This window comes from Castanea sativa, chromosome 1 (assembly GCF_040712315.1).
Source record: "Castanea sativa cultivar Marrone di Chiusa Pesio chromosome 1, ASM4071231v1".
Lineage (NCBI taxonomy): Eukaryota > Viridiplantae > Streptophyta > Magnoliopsida > Fagales > Fagaceae > Castanea > Castanea sativa.
The window spans coordinates 80,493,048-80,513,634 of NC_134013.1; the positions used below are offsets into that span (position 1 = coordinate 80,493,048).

The 20,587-nt window shown below is 40.2% G+C and overlaps 1 pseudogene; it reads right to left on the reverse strand.

The window, feature by feature from the left end:
- Positions 1–123: 123 nt before the first annotated feature.
- On the reverse strand, positions 124–16,534 carry LOC142635215 (uncharacterized; annotated as a pseudogene).
- Between the last annotated feature and the right edge of the window lie 4,053 nt (positions 16,535–20,587).

Genomic DNA, 20,587 nt, shown 5'->3' on the forward strand with positions numbered 1-20,587 from the left:
CTTTCATACTTTAAATATTTCCACAGTCATCAGCACTCATTGGGGTATTACTTGACAAATTGTTGCATCATCTACTGAACACATCTTTTCCTGCAATATACATTTTTCTTCCTTATTTTTATCTCATTGAATTGAAAAGGCGGGCTTTTTAGGATTGTTGATGGCTCCAGTTTCATTCTTGAGCATTGAAGAAACCTCTAACATGGATGGTCTATCAACAGGGTTTTCCTGGACACATAAGAGGGCCACTTGCATGCATCTTAGGAGTTTATAATAAGAACAAGAATCATCCAGTGATGGATCAATAAACTCGAACCCTCTGCCCTATTTCCATAGCTCATATGCCTGCAATAATTATCATATTTATAGCTCAAATACAAAACTTCAAATTACAATAATCGAAATCACAATATGCTAGAATTATAGAATGTATTACCAAGTAATTCACTTACATAGTCTAAAAGGTTCAAATTATTATGTGTCCCATAATAACGTGTGTTTCTCTTGCCACTTATGATTTGCAAAAGTAGAACTCCAAAACTATAAACGTCGGATTTCATGGAGTATATTCCTTTTTTTACGTATTTTGGAGGAACATAACCATTGTAGAGCATGTCACAATGAAAATGATGAGTATTCAAAAAAGAAAATTAACAGTTGTATATTTTATTAACAGGCATTTTACTTACTATGTTCCAACAATCCGAGCTGTGTTTGCTTCACGTTCATCCTTTCCGAAAATTCTAGCCATCCCAAAATCTGATATCTTAGGGTTCATCTCATTGTCCAACAAAATGTTACTAGCCTTTAGATCTCGGTGAACTATAATAAAATTTGAGTATTCTTGGAGATATAGAAGCCCCTGAGTAACACCTTCAATGATGTCTACACGTTTCCTCCAACTAAAAGAGAGCATCTAGGTGGATCTACAGTAAGTCAAATTAGTACTTTGTTAGTTATTAAAAGTGTGGGGGAATGAAATTCACAAATAAAGACACCTCTTTGAACTTAATTATCTAGCTTTGGTTCTTTGAAGCCTAATTGAGTGTCGTCCTCTTGGGGCTTTGTTGTGGAAATGGTTAGACCCATTTAAGCTTTTGAGTAAAAAATTACAAGTTACTTAGCATATGTATGCAAAAACTATGATGGGAAGCATGAAAATTAATTTGCTGACCAAAGAGGTAGAGATCCAAGCTTCTGTTTGGCATGTATTCATAGATCAACATATTTTCTTCTCTCTTAGTGCAAAATCCCAAAACTCTAACTAAATTTACATGTTGCAGTCTTGCTGTAAGTGTAACCTCATTTTTAAACTCTTCAAGGCCTTGGTTTGAAGTTCTTGAAAGTCTCTTTACTGCTATTTCCTGTCCATTTCGTAAATTGCCCTATGAAACCAACACTCATCATTAGTATTATATGCAAAAGATAGACATTTGAGCCATACATAATGCTAATCATTACTTACCCCCAATAATATTATCTAATATAACTATCAGTTGAAATATAATGTGCACAAACAGACACACGTGCAAATGTCTAGTCCCTTTCATGGTGCAGCTGTTTTCATAGTGCTGCTATTCAGAGAAAAGAAGATAGCTAAAAGCAAGGGTAAGACAAACAAATTGGCTATTTGGTATGAGGTCTTAAACTAACACAAACATTGTTCAAAAGACAAAGTTAGCAGCATAAGAATCCTCATAAAGAGTTGGAGAGTTGGAGATTATCTGTAGCAATCTCTTGCAGAAGGGTTGCTTATGAATTCAGCAAAAAAATTTAAAAGGAAAAAATGGTTGCTTATGTCTTCAAGTAAATATTACATGATAATTTTGATGGAAGGGGGATTTTAACCCTATATGTCTCCATTGGAAATACTAGGAAATGCCAACCAATTGAGTTACAAGGCTCTTGGTAATGTTACATGATATTTTAAAAGGGAACTCTATAAAGTGTCAAGCATGCCTTTTATACAGAGTTAAGCATGCAAAAAGTAATGCACTTATTGTTGTTGGAGAATTTTAATAAGCAAATAGAAGATCTGAAACCTTCTAATGCGATGTAAATAAAACGAAGTGATTCCTGACCCAACTTATCCTGATCTCCCTAGTTTCCATGATCTGACATTGATGGACAGTTTTTTTTTTTTTTTTTTTCCTTTTGGTTAAATAGTATTTGGACTATGTATTTCAAAATCAATAGCTGCATAAAGCATTAAACAATGGATGGATTGCCAAATAATACCTTGTAAACAGGTTCGTATCCACCTTCGCCAAGCTTATTCTCACTTGAAAAGTTATTAGTAGCTGGATTAATGGCAGAATAACTGAATACTTGCAGATTAAAAGCAACGCCATTAAGATCTTCAGTAGCTAATATTTTAATTTGGACTTTATATAATAATCTTTTAACACTATCTATACAGCCTGTAACCAAAAAGAAAGACAAGAGAAAAATGTTTAGCATCTCCATCTTATATAGGGATGCCGTGAACTTCATCATGAGGTGGTATCAGACGCAGAGTTGGAAAAATTACCTCTTGAGTTGATGACTTTGCTCCTTAAGTAACATATCATGGTGCCCAGCAGAAGCACGACTGCAACAATTGTAGGCAAAGCTATTAACAATCTATGACTCTTATTATGTTGATCATCGTCTTCCCCTTGAGCTGCAAAGGTAGTTCAATTAGGTTGATTCGAATGTCTCAAGAGGTTGTATAATATGTACAAATGGGCATGCCGCAAGAATATAACGACATAGAATAAATAATTTGTCATCAAATTCAAAACCAGGCCTTTTGGCAAAAATGTAATGATAAAGCTCTTATGGCCTTAAATGTGATTTTATATATGGCATTAATTCTAATTCAACTACCATTAACTATATTTATGATGTATCACTCTCTTCATGTGGCAAGTAGTCCAAGTACAAGTCAATGACATATCAAAGCCAGAGCATGAACTCTATTTTACTAAACAAATGATTATGATATTCAACCCCTGTTCCCTAATTTAGAAATTTTAGCAAGCAGTTAGTTGGGGTCACAACCGAAACTTAGGTCTGTCTCCAATTGTTGGGAAAAACTACCCACTTTATGGTAAGAGCAAAGTCTCAACCAATATTGCCAATCAAGAGTGAATTTATGAATACAAAAGAAATGAAAGTTAACCATAACAAATACTGAGGCTAAGTTAGCAAGATATGTAATATGGAAAGTGATGATGCCAAAAATCGTCAGTAAGTCGCACAGTCCTCATGTGCTTTAGACAAAACCGGTGCAACAAAAAAGAAGACGTCACAGAGAGTACCAGTGTGGTTCCGGCCAAATACCATCTGAAGTTTAAGTTAGAGAACTTTCACTACTCTAGAGTGTCAGAGCTGGGGTAAATTATGTGTACCTTGATTTTTGAGGATTTTGAGTTTTTATAGTAGTGTAGAACCGACCTTTGTTTCTTGGTGAAGAAGATATTTCCTTGTAAGGAAGATCCTCATAAATATACGTATTTTACGGAATCCTTTCCATATAGAGATTTTGTTGATTAGGGATAATCGTAGGGCACAAGACATTTCCATTTGAAGTTTCTTGGAGACCACTTAAGCCATGTGGATGCCACATGACTTTGCCACCCATCTACTATGTATCCATCTACTTGGAATCCGTACACCATGGAGAATCCGTCCATCTTCTCTTTCTCTCCGTCTGGCCACGATCTTTATTCTGCCTGTTGTTTGTTAATATGTTTAGACCGTCCTCTTTGGCGCCATTGCTTTTGGTTGGCTTTATGAACGGATCCGTCTATCTTAAATTCTATCCCTTTCAACAGCCCCCTCACTCTATGGGTCCGTCGCCTATTTACATAAATGGACTCGTAGAGTGACGGTTTAATTATATTATAGAGAGTTGTGCTTTGATTGACAGGCTAGCCTTGAGCCATTAATGCAGGAGGGGCATGTGGCACATTCTCAATGGCTGATTACTCGTATCGAAGTGTCCCTTCATCTTCCGTTCCATTCCCTTTATATACATGTTGCTCCTCCTTTTCATTTTTACTTTCCACTACAAATTTGTAGTGTCAAAGCGCTACCATCTCCTGCCAGAAATTGTCATACCGTCAACTTAGTGTGACCATTCACCACGCCGTTTCTGTTGCCTCTTTGTATCGTTCAACTAGTAAGTATTTGTTGCCTTATATTGAGATCTCTTTTTGTTATTCACTTTAAATATTGCATGCTTGTCGCCTTTGTAGACCCGTAGAGTCTTTGGGGTTTATCCGTCACATGTAGGTGATAGATGTCTAGTGAGGCGTCGAGCGAACAATTGTGTGATTGCGAAGGAGCGGGCTACGATGAGGTGTATCTGTCAGGTCAGGATGACCCTGGCACCTCTTATGATGAAAGGGTTCCATCTGCCAACTCTCCTTCCACAGAGGAGGATGAGAACTTAAACATGGTTAGATTAGAGGGTGATTCAAGTGGGGATTCAAATAGTGAAGACATATACTACGCTGAACCTCCCATCCAATCCATCATAGGTCCTCATGGCTTTAGGGAGTTTCTCCTTCTCCCGTTATGGATGATAAATGATTTCAACTCTAGCATCAAGCAAAAACACTTCGAGACCTTTAGGGAAAGATCAAAGATTCCTGCCGGCATCCTTATCCATTTGCCTTTCAAATCCGAAAAGTGCTACTACCGAGATGCCGAGGATATCAGGGTGTACAAGCAGATGTTAAGGCGGGACTTAGATTCCCTCCAAGTGCTCTTCACCACCATCTACTTCAATACCTGGGGCTAGCTGTCACCCAGACCTCTCTAAATGCCTAGAAAGTCTTCCTTGTCTCAGAAGTTTTATATGGAGTCTTGACTAATGGGGAGCGTAAGATGACAGTGGAGGAGTTCTTCCACTGCTACCGTCCATCAGAAATCACCCAATCTAGGGGTATGTATAGTTTCCTACCGAGAAAGCCAGTACTTAGGCTAATGTGTGACAACCCATTTTTAAATTGGAACTGGAAGAGCTGGTACTTCTTCATTCAGGGGGACCACTGGATGTGTCACCCTGAGGATCAGGAGTACATGCCTGTAGACAAAACTCGAGGTATAATGCCCCCATCTGGTAGGCATCTGTCTAGTCTAAATTTTGTTTCTTACTATTTGTGTCATGTGTTGGCCTAATCGTCCTTTTTTTGTAGCTCAAGACCGTACAGAGGTAACTCTTGAGCAGTGGAGTTTTTGGAAAAGATCTTTAGGATCAAGTTGGCAGAGAGGAAGTGGGCAAAGCTTGTTACCTTGGACACAATCCACTGGTATTATGACGGCCTTGAGCCTACCACAACTGCCCGTCACTACGATAGTCAAGCACGCAGACGTAAGTTCGTTGCTTATTACTTTTTCTTTTATTTATAGTAGTTTGCCTAACTCTTTCTTTCCTTCCATTTTGATGTAGAAATGGAAGACGACAATATGGGGGCTTTCATCAAGCAACAAGTTGTTACGTGGAAGAAGCAGGAGGGAAGCTTGTCTCCTAATTGAATGGGTTCGGCCAACCCGTCCACAAAGAGGAAACCGTTGGACAAAACCGATCGTCTCCCCAAGAAACCCAAGGTGGCGGCAGGGTCAGCCATCTAGGAGAATCCTGACGCAAACAAACTGCCTCCTCTGTCTGGTCCAGGGAAGGGGAAAGGCCTTATGACGAGTCAGGGTCTCGTCACTAAAAAGCGCCTCGTCCTCCTCCGTGAGTACTCACAATATGCACTCAAGCAACTTTCGTCCATCATCAAAGATGATGACTACGAGGACTTGGGCAACCATGCAACCGAGGCTATGGGGGAGATGGGCCTTTTCAGCCTTGCATGGGTATGTATATCCATCTTTCTCTCCTTTCTGTCATGTTGTCTCTGTTTTTATAACCTTTGTTTTTTATTCTTGTAGGGGGTGCTCATAATGAAGGGTCTAATGGACCGTTGCCTGTCTCAGGAGACAGTGGTGGATCGTGTAAGGGTGAAGGTGAAGGCGACGGAGGCGGAGTTGGGGGAGCTGAAGGCCTAGAAGGTCATTCAGGAAAACAAGCTTGATCTAACAAAAAAACTTCTAGATGAGGCAGAGGTGCAGACAGAGGCACTAAAAAAAGTGCTTAAGGACAAGGAAGATGAAATCACTAAGTCCAAGAAGCAACTCCGTTAAGCTAAGGGGGGCACGATAAAGGAGTACCATGACTCTGACGTTCTTTTAACTGAGCTAGGTAGTTCATTTGCCAACGGCTTCAATGATTGCCTTCATCAGGTCAAGGCCTTCTTCCCGGATCTGGACTTGCCGCATATCACTATTGATACTAAAGGCCAGACCCCAGCCCGTCCTATAGACTCCGAAGGCACTAACAATCTTTTTGTGGATGATTCCACTCCTTACTATCAAGGTGATGAGGAGGCTGCTCCTCATAACGATCAGGCTAAATTTGTCGAGGAGGAGTCTTGTCCACTTGAAGGGAACCAGACGATTGAAGAGAAGGACGGAGAGACCCCGGCTGACTAGCAGTATACTTTATTTTTTGTTAACTTTTATTTTCTTAGTGTGAAAATCTTTTGGGAAGACAATATGTCTTGTTTTCAAAGTTGCCCATTATTTTTGGGCTTTGTATGTAAATTTTACCCATCATGGGCTTTTTTCTACTGCTTATATTTATAAATTTTTTTTTTCTATTTCCTATCTTTAGGATGTGTTTTCATTCGTCTATCTTAGAATTAGTATTTAGTATGTATCCGTCCCTTTGAGGACTTATTGAGACTTAGGTGTGCCTGGTCATTTTGGTACTTATGCTTAAATGCACCCGTCCCTTTGAGGACCTGAATATTTTTAGGATGAAACCATCCATTCGTGAACTTTGTGTCCATAAAACTTATCCATTACCTGTTTATTTAAGGACTTGGTAACTTCTGACCATCCTTCAGGATGAACCAGTTTACTATTGGAGTTAATAGTTTCAAATCACCCCTTGGGATGAACCTGTCCACTTATGGACTAATCCTATCCACTTAAGGACTTAATAATTTCAAATCACCTGTTGGGATGAACCTGTCCACTTATGGACTTAATAATTTCAATTCATCCCTTGGGACGAACCCGTCCACTTATGGACTTAATAATTTCAAGTCATCCCTTGGGATGAACCCGTCTAATTATGAACTTAATAATTTCAAGTCGCCCCTTGGGATGAACCCGTCCACTTATGGACTTAATAATTTCAAGTCTCCTCTTGGGATGAACCCGTCCACTTATGGACTAAATAATTTGAAGTCACCCCTTGGGATGAACCCGTCCATTTATGGACTTAATAATTTTTTGTAGTGTAGACAGCACACATATGTCATATCTAAATAACTCCTCTTATTGTAATAATATGCACATATAAAAAATTGTTCTTGAAAAAATGAAAAACTACCCTCTGGGCTTAAAAGTACTGTAGATAGTGACAATTAACTAAAAGGAAATAAATTGGGAATGAGGAGTGTTGTTGTTCGTGCCATCATCTACCGGTAGTATTTCTTTAGGTGCTCTGTGTTTCATGAGTGGCACAACTTCTGCTCGTCTAGCGTCTCCAAGTGGTAGGTGCCTTTCCTATGCCATGAAGTGATCCTGTAAGGTCCTTCCCAATTAGGTCTTAGCTTTCCCTAGGAAGGATCTCTTGTGGCACCAGTCACCCTTCTCAAGACGAGATCTCTAACTTGGAAATCTTTAAGTCTGGCCTTGGAGTTGTAGTGTTTGACCATGAGATCTTGGTACCGCGCTAACCTTTGATCAGTCGTTGCTCTGACCTCATCTACCAAGTCAAGTTGTAGGCGCATAGCTTTATCGTTCCTGCTTTCGACATAGTTCTCTACCTTGTAGCTTATGAGTCTAAATTCATTTGGGATAACAACCTCGCATCGGTACGCTAGTCGAAACGGTGTATCTCCTATAGGTGTTCTTGTCGTCGTCTTGTATGCCCATAGGACGCTTGGCAACTCTTTTGACCATATACCTTTTGCTCCCTTGAGCTGAGTCTTAATGATTTTGAGCAAGGATCGGTTTGTGGCCTCAACTTTTTTGTTGGCTTAAGGGTGGGCGAGTAAGGAGTAGCGATTCTTGATCCCTAACTACGAGCGAAAATCTCTGAATGAGTCATGTCGAACTACTTCCAATTGTCTAAGACCAGTATTCTAGGTATACCATACCTACAAGTAATGTTCCTCCATACAAGGCTTCGTACTTTCTTCTATGTGATGGTGGCCAAGGCTTTGGCCTCCACCTATTTGGTGAAGTAATCTATGCCAACTACTAGAAACTTCAATTGCCTGATTGCTATTGTAAACGGACCCATGATATCCAACCTTCATTGAGCGAAAGGTCATGGGGCCATCATTGGAGTGAGCTCCTCTGTTGGTTGTTTGATGAGGTTGCCATACCTTTGACACTTGTCACAAGTTTTGACATACGCATAGGCATCCTTCTGCATGGTAGACCAATAATATCTTGCCTGTACCAGCTTGTGCATTAAAGACCGTGATCCAAAATGGTTATCACAAATTCCTTTGTGGACTTCTCTTATGACATAGTCTGCCTCCTCGGAACTAAGACACATTAGGTACGGATGGGAGAAGCCTTTTTTGTACAAGATGTCTTTGATTAGCACAAATTGTGTTGCCTGAACCTTTAATTTTCTTACAGCCTCTTTACCATCAAGTAGCATGCCGTTTTTTAGGCAGGAGATTAATGGCGTAGTCCAGTTGTTCTCAGAACCTATCTCCTGCACACTGACGCCATCTATTAATGGTGAGATCAAGACATATGATAGTACCTGACTTGGGATATGCATATGCTCTGTTGATGCAATCTTGGCAAGACAGTCGGCTTGCTCATTTTCCTCTCTTGAGATTCGTACTAACTTTGCTTGAAGGTCGTTCATTCGTTTCTTCACTTGGTCCAATTACTTCTTCATTTGTTCACCCTTGCACTCGTAGTTGTCGTTTACTTGACTCGTGACTACCTGAGAGTCGCAGTATATGACCACATTTATGGCTCCCACTGCTTTGGCGAGATCCAGCCCTGCTACTAAAGTTTCATACTCCATTTCCTTATTAGTTGTAGGGGAATTGAGTTTGACCATGGATTCGATCTCGTCCCCTTCTGGGGAATAGAGTACTATACCAGCTTCGTCTGCCTGTCTATTGGATGACCCGTTCGTGTAAATACTCCATTGAGGCTGCGCTCTTGGCCCCTAGCCTTCCATGTTGGTGAATTCCTTAATGAAGTCAGCAACAACCTGCCCATTCATGGCCGTACGTGAGCGATACTCTACGTCAAATTCACTCAACTCAATTGCCCATAGTGTCATCCGTCCCGCGGCTTCAGGGCTGCTCATTGCTCTCTGTAAAGGCTTGTCTGTTAGGATAACCACAATATGGGCCTGGAAGTATGGCTTAAGCTTACAAGCCATAGTTACTAATGCGAAAGTAAGCTTCTCCATCGAAGTGTACCTCTCTTCTGCGCCTCGGAGCGCCCGGCTAGTGTAGTATATAGGCTTCTGTACCCTGTCTTCTTCTCTGACTAAGGCTGCGCTGACAATTGCTAGAGAGACAGCTAGATAGAGAAATAATTCTTCCCTTGGTTTAGAGAGACGTAGCAATGGTGGGGAGGACAGGTATGCTTTTAGGTCTTCAAATGCCTACTGACATTTAGCCGTCCACTCAAATGACTTCTTCAATGTACAAAAGAAGGGCAAGCATTTGTCCGTTGCTCTTGAGACGAACCTGTTTAGTGCGGCTACTTTGCCGTTGAGGCTTTGTACTTCCTTCATGTTTGTTGGCGACGTCATCTCCATTATTGTCCGTATCTTGTCCGAGTTGACCTCAATATCTCTCTAGGATACCATGAACCCTAGGAATTTTTCAGCTGTCACCCCAAATACGCATTTGTTCAAATTTAGCTTCATGTTGTAAGAGTGAAAGGTATCAAAAGTTTCCTTAAGGTCGTCCAAATGGTTGTCAACCTTTTGACTTTTTATCAACATGTCGTCCACGTAGACTTGAACGTTCCTCCCAATCTGATATGCGAACATCTTATTCATTAGCCTTTGATACATGGCACCAGCATTCTTGAGTCCGAATGGCATTACTTTGTAGCAGAAGAGACCCTGACTGGTGACGAATGAAGTCTTCTCCTAATCAACTTCGTCTAGCTTGATCTGGTTGTAACCAGAAAATGCGTCCATGAAGCTCACCAACTAGTGTCTTGCAGTCGAATCCACCAAGATGTCAACCTACAGAAGTGGGTAGCTGTCCTTGGGGCATGCCCTGTTTAGGTCCGTGAAGTCCACGCACATCCTCCACTTCTCGTTAGCCTTTTTTACCATCACTACATTGTCCAGTCAGTTGGGGTAGTATACTTCTTTTATGAACTCTGCTTCTTGTAATTTGCGAACCTCTTCTGCTATGGCCTTGTCTCATTCCTGCGTGAACACCTGTTTCTTCTGACAGATGGGAGAAAAAGAGGGCAATACATTCAACTTATGGACTATGACTAAAGGATCAATTCCAGTCATGTCTTGGTGGCTCTAGGTGAAGACAAGCTGGTTCTCCCTTAGAAATGCTGTGAGTGCCTGACGGACTGGTGGGCTAGCGAGGGTGCCAATCCTAGTCCTTCACTCGGGCTTAGAATCATCAAGGAGTACCTCTTCCAACCCTTTCGGAAGTTCTACCACCGTCCGCTGTTCTTCTAGACACATGGTTTGTAAACGATCATCCATCTCCAGCATGGCAATGTAGCACTCACACACCGCTACTTGATCTCCTCGTACCTCTCCCACTCCATACTTGGCGGGGAACTTGATCATCAGGTGGTAAGTTAAATTTACAGCCTTCCATGAGTTAAGGGTAGGATGGCCCAAGATGGCATTGTAAACGGACGAATAGTCAACAACCAAGAATGTGACATCCTTAGCAATCTGTTGAGGGTAATCATTGACTATTAAGGGCAAAGTGACCGCACCAAGGGGGTATACTCTTGTTCCTCTGAATCCAACGAATGGCACATTAGTTGGAACTAGCTTTTCTCTCTCAATCCTCATCTGCTGGAACATTAGGTAGTAGAGGATATCAGTAGAACTCTCATTGTCTACAAGGACCCGGCGAGCATCCTCCTCTGTGAACCCAATTACAGGGTTGTCAATGTGTGCCATCTTTGGGACTAAACCCGTCAGCTGGATGTTCTGGACCATCCTGAGGTAGGTCTTGCGTGCCTTTCTGGTTGAACAAGAGGTTGTGGTGCCCCTACAATCATCATCCTTATGTCTTCTAGGGGTCCGTCCTTTACTTGCTGACAAACCTTTGCAATTTTCCTTGTCTGATAAGGGCTTCTATCTGCTGCTTCAAGTCATAACATTCAGAAGCGTTGTAACCGTGGTCACGGTGGAAGCGACAATACTTGTTTCTGGACCTCTTGCTAGGGTCTCCCTTAAGCTTGTCAGGCTATGTCAAGGTTGCCTCGTCCTTGATCGACATCAGAACTTGATCAATAGGAGCCAACTAGGTGAAGCTTGCGAACCTCCCAGTGGGGGGCTTGGAACGCCTATCCTCCTGTTGGTCTCCTGTCCTTGTTGTTTTCCATCCCCTGTCCTGCCGTATATTTTTTTGCCTTTCCCACTTTTTAGGCTTCTCTTCTCAGGAAAGCAACGCGTCTTCTGCGTTCATGTACTTATTAGCTCGGTAAAGTACATCCTACATGGTTTTTGGGTCATTTTTGTATAAGAAAAACATAAACTTCCCCTTTCATAACCCATTGGTGAACGCAACAACGAGTATTTTTTCATCAACTTTATCTATCGAAAGGGCTTCCTTATTGAACCAAGTTATGTAGGATCTCAGCGTCTGCTCCTCCCATTGCTTGATGCTTATTAGGCACGCAATGGACTTCTTATACCTATGCCCCCTATAAAGTGCGAGGCAAACTGCACGCTTAACTCCTTGAAGGTACTGATGGAGTTAGACGTCAACCTACTGAACCATACCCTTGCAGGACCTTTTAGCGTAGTTAGGAAGGCTCGACACATGATTTCATCCGCAACTCCTTGCAAGTGCATAAGGGTTTTCAATGACTTCAGGTGATTTGAAGGATCCTTTGACCCGTCATAGGCTTCTACCTGTGGCATACGGAACTTTGGCGGAAGGGGGAATGAAGTGATGGGTTCAGTAAAAGGCAAGTCCGTCCGGTGGACTAACTCATGGAGGTTGCTTAACACTCGTCTTCTGAAGGCATTCATCACGAAGTCCATCTGCTCCTTCATCATCTGCATCTCTGTGACCATGTGTGATGGTGCTGTTTCTGCGATGGACGGACGGCTGGTATCCTGTCACTCTTGTTTGCTCGGAGCATTGCTGCCTCCCGGTCCTTCTCGGTCCCTCCTTTCGGTACTAGTGACCTCTTGCTCTTCTCCGTGACATTTGGGCCTAGCATCCCTTTGGTGCAGTTGCTCCTCTAGGTCATGGTTTTGCTCAGTAAGGCGTTCCACCACCACAGCTAGGTATGTACCTGTCTTTTAAAGGCAATAGTGCGAGGTTCATCTCTGTTATTGTTGTTGGTTGCCATCAAGCGAGTGAGTACCATACAACTCTTTGTCTAGGAAGTGTTAGTATGGCTGCTTTTGTTTTCTCGTTACCTTTTTTCCCATAAACGGCGCCAACTGATGATGCCAAAAATCATCAGTAAGTCACTTAGTCCTCACGTGCTCTAGACAAAACTTACGCAACAAAAAAAGAAGAAGACCTCACAGAGAGTACCAGCGTCGAATCCGCCAAATACCCTCCAAAGGCTAAGTTAGAGGACTTTCACCACTTTAGAGTGCCAGAGCTGGGGTAAATTATGCGTACCTTGATTTCTGATGGTTTTGGGTTTTTATAATAGTGTAGAACCGACCTTTGTTTCTTGGTGAAGAAGATGTTTTCTTGCAGAGAAGATCCTCATAAATACACGTGTTTTACAAGATCCTTTCCATATAGAGATTTTGTTGATTAGGATTAATTGTAGGGCACGAGACATTTCCATTTAAAGTTTCTTGGAGACCACTTAAGCCATGTGGATGCCACGTGACTTTGCCACCCGTCTACTTTGTATCCGTCTACTTGGAATCTATCCACCATGAAGAATCCATCCATCTTCTCTTTCTCTTTGTCTGGGCACAATCTTTATTCCGCCCGTTGTTTGTTAGTACGTTTAGACCGTCCTTTTCCTTGGCACTGTTGCTTTTGGTTGGCTTTATGAATGGATCCATCTATCTTAAATTATATCCCCTTTAGAATGTAAGAGACAAACCATCAAACACAGAGGCCATACACCATATGTTCTATGATTTGCCTCCTAAATTTCATATTACATATCTTACTAGTTTAGCCCTGCTATGTGTTGGGGCTAACTAGTTTTTCTTTTCTTTTCCTATTAGGTAAATAGGGTAAGTCTTGTAGAGTTTGAACCTTAATGCCCAGATACCATAATAAATGTTTTTTTTTGTTGGATAAGTAAATAGTTACAATGGGGCAATGGGAGATGAGAATTTGAATCTTGGATGTCTCCACTGAAAACAATAGCAGCTGCCAATTGAGCTAAAACACTCTTGGCCACCATGTTGGAATCATTGGGATATGCCTTGAATGCTTGACTAATTTCTATTAGCTTATGCGTGCATTTGCGTAGAGATGTTTCTGCATTTTGTGTTTTTTTTTGCTGGTCCCACAACATTGTTCATGGACCAGCTAACACTTGAAAAAACACGTGAACAGTTTTTTGCCTTTTATAAAATATTTTGCTACAGTGTTTTCAGCAATAAGTTTTCAATTTCAGCAAAATAAGCAGTATCCTAACAAACCCTATGTGTTGGTAAATTCACACGTGCTTGACAATACTGGTTGGATAAGATGAGACTTTGCTCACCACTAGTTAGTTTTTTCCAACACGAATATCATATATACGACCATATCAAAATAAAATGAAAAAGAAAATGACCAATGGATTCCCAGTAGTACATTGTAACCTACCTGCTCTAGAAAGCACCCAATTATCATCATTCCTAACTTGAAACACATTGAAACCAAGTAGCCCGCTCTGCTTTGCATAAGAAACTTTAGGTTTAACAGCCTCCACATCACCATAGTTAATCCAAGCTAGTCCAATTGTGCAGAAATTCACCACATAGGTAGCATTATACACTAGAGCAGCTTCAGAAGGAAAGCTTCTAAGATACGATTTTATGAACTTATAGCCCATGGAACTATTGGCTGTAACAGCTGGACCAATAGCTAGTGCACCCATTACATTGTTATTAGGGTCCAAAAGTGTCCACGCATAACCATGGTAAGGCAAGCCCAAAACCAATTTGCTAAGCAAAAATCATTTTCTCTTCCACTCTTTTATGCCACTATCAGTATTAGCCCCATTCATTGGGTCATACAAAGCCGCATGAGTGTATGTGAAATTGTTGATTCTAGGCACATAGTAGTCATATGCTGTAACATGTACCTAATCCAAGTTTTTCTCACTACAAGAAATCTGGGTTCAGGCGGCATTTTCTATAGCAACGTTTTTAAATTCGTCGCTATAAGTGGTATACTGTGACGTTTTTGAAAAACGCCGCTAAATAGTGAGCCTTTAGCGACGTTTTTTAGAAAATGTCAATGTAACTCAAAACAATAGCAACGTTTCTAAAAACGCCACAATAAGTATAGTTTTAGTAGTGTTTTTCTGGATTATAGTGACGTTTTTAGAAATGTCACTGTATATTAAGAAGACGCCCAGCAGTAAGCAAAAGGGGAAAACTCTATAGCGACGTTTTTGAAAACGTCGCTATAAGTTCCCACTATTTTTGACTTTTCCCGCACAAACTTTTGCCCATTTCCCACACTTTTTTCAATATTTTTTTTCACTTCGTGTCCCAAATCCCTAGCAATGCGCAAAAAGGGGAAAAGCTCTATAGCAATGTTTTGGAAATGTCGCTATAAGTTCCCACCATTTTTTACTTTTCCTACACAAACTTTTGCCCATTTCCCACACTTTTTTGCCTTGTTTTTTTTCCATTCGTGTCCCACACTCCCACTTCTCTCTTTTTTTTTCCTCCACTTTGTTTTGGCATTATGATTTTAAGTGGGGGTATTATCATATTTTGTCCATACCAACACCGACCCTATTTCCACTACATGTTGGTTTGCCCCCACTCATCTTTTACAAAAACCCCTTCCCTCTTTACTCTCTTCTCTACTCTCTCATTTACTTCCCCTGCCATGACCAAATCCTAGCTCAAACATTTTTAGTGCTTTGCACACTAAATATTAGTCTCCTTTCTCATTTTTCCTTTCACAAGTTATGACCTCCAACGAAGTGAGGATTTCTCTCCATTAATCCTCCTAGTAGCCAAACTCCATGAGATTTCAAAGTAGATCAAACCCAAGGTAAAAATATGAGTCTTCTCACAATTTCTTCTATGAAATATATTGGTTTTTGTTATTTTATAATGTTTATGGTATATACTTGATGGGTTTGGTGAATATTGGAAGATTAGAGGATTATAAGGATTTGAGCTTTCGGAGTCACTAAGAGTAGTGGCAAACACCTTACCCTTCCCTCTCAAGTAGTTGGGACATTCTTTCGTGATGTATCCATGGCCGTTGCATTCAAAGCACACAACTCCTTGGGGGGATTGAGAGTCCTTCCCATCTTTCTTCTTGAACTCTTTTCTACCACCTTTGAATGATGAGAGCTTTCCTTTGCTAATGGACTTCCCACTGTTCTTCATCTTCAAAAATTTTAGGAAGTTCTTTGCAAGGAGTGCTACTTCTTTCTCCATATCATCTTCTTTGGAAGAGTCGTTCATCCTCTCATTGATGGTTTTGAGTGCAAGCAATTTGCTTGGCTTGTGAGAAGGCAGTCCAAGTTCATATGTTTGGAGAGATCCAATTAGCTCTCGAATTTTAATCTCATCTAAATCTTTGCTTTCTTCTATAGCAGTAACCTTCGCATGATAACTCTCCGATAAGGACCTCAAGATCTTTCTCACCACCTTAGCATTCTCAATCTTTTCACCGAGATTGAGCTTGGCAATCGCGATTTCGTTGAGCTTCCCATAGAATGAATCAAATGACTCATCATCGCTCATCTTAAGCTCTTTAAATCGAGTGGCAAGCATTTGAAGTTTTGTGTCCTTGACCTTCCTGGTACCTTCGTAGGTAGTCTCAAGAATCGTCCAAGCTTCCTTAGCGGTCTTCACATGCGATATCCTGTGAAATTCATCAATAGACACACCACAAAATATAGCGTTAATTGCTTTGCTATTGGCATTTGCCAATGCAAGAGCTGCCTTGTCGCATTCGGACTTAGCTGTTGTGGGTCTAACATACCCATTCTCAAAGGAATCCCATACGGACTCATCTATAGAACAAAGAAATGCCCTCATATGGACTTTCCAAAAAGCATAGTTGCCTCCATCAAAGAATGGTGGAGCATTGAGAGATTGTGATCGATCCATCACAAAAAGGGTGTTAGATTGCACTTAGGTAATGAAACCACAACAAGTGCACTCGCTCTGATACCAATTGAAAACTCGAATTTGTGTTAAAACACAAGAGCTTGTTTAGACCCCAAATTAAAAATTACAGCTCGATTGATTTTACTCTAACTTAAACTAAGTGCGAAATAGAGTAAATGCAAGTGAACAAACAATACAACTACTCTAAGCCATATTCAATAAAACACAACAGTAAAATGAAAGCTAAAAGAGTAGGGAAGAGAGATGCAAACACAAGATAACACACCGATGTGTTATTGAAGAGGAAACCGAAGAACTTGGCGAAAAACCTCTCCGTCGCCCTCCAAGTGGTAAATCGATCCACTAGACAATAAGTTGGGATACATGAATAGCAAAAGACCCTCCAAGCCTAGTCTACCCAATGCACCTAAGCCCCCCAAGCTCCTACTCCAACAAGGCTTCTCAGAATCGTGTCTTGTCTAGTTTTTCGGATCCTGCGATGCGTCTGATTGCATATGCCAAAGCTTGGCTTCTTCCAATGCTTCCTAATAGTACCAAAAACTTACTGGACACTCAGTATAGGTGTGGTAAGTGTTTGGGCTATCAACCTCTCAAGGATATAGAAATGGAGAGGTAGGAGTAGAGAGAAACCACAATGAATGGTGTGTAGAATTATAGGTATGACAATCTCACACTCTCAAGGGTTGAGGCTAGGGTTTTCCCTTCTGAAAAGCTCTACTTAATATGTGGGTAATGATGGTATATATAGTGTGTATGAGGATGTAGTGAAGCAGATAAGACAAAATAGTAAAACAGACTGTTTCGCGGATATCTTGTGGGAAGGCCTTACCTGCGAGACACTCGTGAAAACCAGCTGTCACCATCTGTCATGACTCTTCGCATTCCAGTCATGTGCAAGGCGCATGCATCACTTCGCGGGATGCTTAGTTGCGAGCTACCCAGGAGAATTATTTTGTCTTCACATGCTTGAGTCTTCACACACTCTCTCTCTCTATCATACAACCCTTACAATAAAATCGCACATAAAATACAGGGTATAAAAAATTGAACAAAATTACAATAAAATTTGGCATGGCATTAAAGCCAACACAAAACAGTTGTAAATCACAATTTTACAATAATAATGTGGACACATGATCATCTTTTAAAGAATATCAAGGATTTATTAAAATTGTGAGTTATAAACATTATTTCAATTTTGAAATCGTGACCTGAACTCACGATTTCAATTAAAAAAATAGGTGTGTAACGGTGTGCGTGTGTGTAATAGGATAATTTTTTACTATATCTCTTGCCTATATAATAAGAGTAATGTTACATACACAACAATTTTCACAACAAATTTAACACCAACTTACATTACTTTGTGTGAGTTTGGATAGCGTGTTTGCATGTTTCCAGTGCATCTGCGTTTTTTTCTGTGGGTCCCGTGCACTATCCACGGGACCCGCAAGTACGTAAAAGTACAAATCTAACTTTAAAACTGAGTCCCACCGCACTATTTACACTTTTAAAAATTATTTTGTTACAGCGTTTTCAGTTTTCAGTAATAAGCGGTATCCAAATAGATCCTTTATTATCCACCATTAACAACTTGTCACTTTTATTTTTCTTATAAAAACTTGTCACATTAAACATGTGTGAAATTTGTTGTCAATTTTAGTGTGCTTGCAGACTTATCAATATATATATATATATATATATATATATAAATCCTTTTTTGAGAAACTAGACTAATTGATATAATAATGTGAACACATAACAATCTATTAAAGCATATCAAGGATTTATTATTAAAAAACGATAAAAGATAAAAGATAAAACATGTCAAGGATTTAGGATACGTGTATCAATAAGCTCAACTTTATGTTAATCTGATGACAATAAATTGGAATTAGTGATTTTGACAAGCTAACATGATAGTGATTTAGTGAATATGAATTATATGATGCTAACTGGTGTCCTTGTATTCTCCTTGTATTCTCTTGTGTGATGGCCTTTAAAATAAGCTTTATATATTTAGGGTTGTGAAAAAAGAAACCCTACACAAATACATAAGCATGGGCCGAAAATCAGATCTGAAAAACTAATTTTCGTAATTCTCGATAGATAAAATCTATTGAGAGTTGTCGAGACCTCGATAGATAGCTATCTGTCGAGAGCTGTCCAGTTTTAATGAATCAGCACTTCTTCACTTGTTTCTTGGACAGACTTGCATGGTTTTAACACTTGAACTTGAAACCTTGTTCATTGAAGTGCATTTTTTCAGAGGATTAGCTAATTCTAAATTAACATATGTTCCTAACATGAATCACATATGTTCTAATAGCATGCATTTCAACATTTGTTTGACTTATTAGTTATTTCACATGCCCAACTTTCATGATTTATTACAATAGAGCATATGTGTGTGCTGGGTGTGCATTTTTTTTTTTTTATAGAAAGAAATCGAGTATTTTATTGAATCAAATAAAAGGCAATATTAGTCTGAACAAAATATGAAAGTGACGGTGGTACATCCTCCAGCCATACACTAGTATCTGACAAATTAAGCGCTAATCTTGCCAGACCATGTGCAACTTTGTTACCCTCCCTCCTGATATGAGAGTAGGATAATTCAGTAAAGTTTCTCCCCAAAACTCTTGCATCATCAATGATCACCCCATATGACGCCATACCAGAATTTTTTGTTCTCAAAGCTTCTGTAACAACTATTGAGTCCCTTTCAACCAAAATACCATCCACCCCAATCTCACCTGCAAATTCAATAGCTCTAGTGGCTGCTGCTTCAATCTCCACAAACTTGTATGCTTGACTGAAATTTTGTGCTAGTGAAGCCACGATCAGCCCTTCATTGTTGCAAATAACGACACCTACACCTAATTTATTAGTTTTTTTTGGTAGATAGCTCCGTCATAATTAACTTTGAAGCCATTTAGTGGAGGTGTTTTCCAATGGCACTGACTATCTTCTGCAGCATGAGATGGAGGCCTGGGCTGAGCTGCACTAAATTCAGCGAGCCACATAGCTGTGACTCGGGGTAATTGCTATGTTGTGATGTTCTTGTTGGGTCCAGATTTGATTTCTCTGCTGCCACATGCACAATGCTATTACCGAAAATAGTTCAGCCCATTCACCGTTATCTAGAATCCACGTGAGCAACTCCTTGGTGTCCTGTACCTCAGACCGAGACCTAAAATCCTAGTGATAGGCCAAAAACGTATTGATCCCTTGTGATGGATTAATTGATTAATTAGCCAAATTTAATTAATTAACCAAATTAACATGCAAGCGTGTGGTAGCACAAATAAATCACCAGTAACCTAAAGTGCAGCGGAAAAATAAATTGACACGGTGATTTATTTACTAATGGGGAAAACCTCCAAGGCAAAAACCCCACCAAGTGATTTTAAGGTCACCACTCCCGAGAATTCACTATTATCAAAACAAGTGGTTACAAGTAAAGAAATCCCAGTACCTTCTACCAACCTACAGTTGAACCCTTACCCCAATACCCAATTGGACTTGTTCTGTAGTGACAATCTCTCCTTTTAATGCACAACTCCCAGTACTTGACTAACCAATTGTGCGGATCCTAGTACGCGACTTCAATCACCAACTTGAGAAAGATGTTGACTGCAAAGCTCTTCAATTCATCCTCATAATGAAAAACAAGAAGATGCTTGGTTACAAAACCTTACGGTGCATAAACACAGTAGCTTCTTCACAATAAAGATGAACTAGGGCAAACTTTGTCTCCGGTCACAAAAATCTTTTGCAACTTGCATTCTCTGCTGTGTAACCAAATACAGCCCTTAAAATAATCCTTTTATATGTCTACGGTTGTGAGAAAAGAAGGCCCAAAGATATATCCATGGATTGAAGTCAAAACATATTTGAAATTTTGTTTTTCTTAAACCTCGACAGATAGAGGTATCAAGATGCTGTTGAGCAATTGTCGAGCCACGGGGCTAGAACAGCTTCTTATGCTCGATAGATGCTAGCTGTCGAGCCAACTGTTGAGCTTTAATG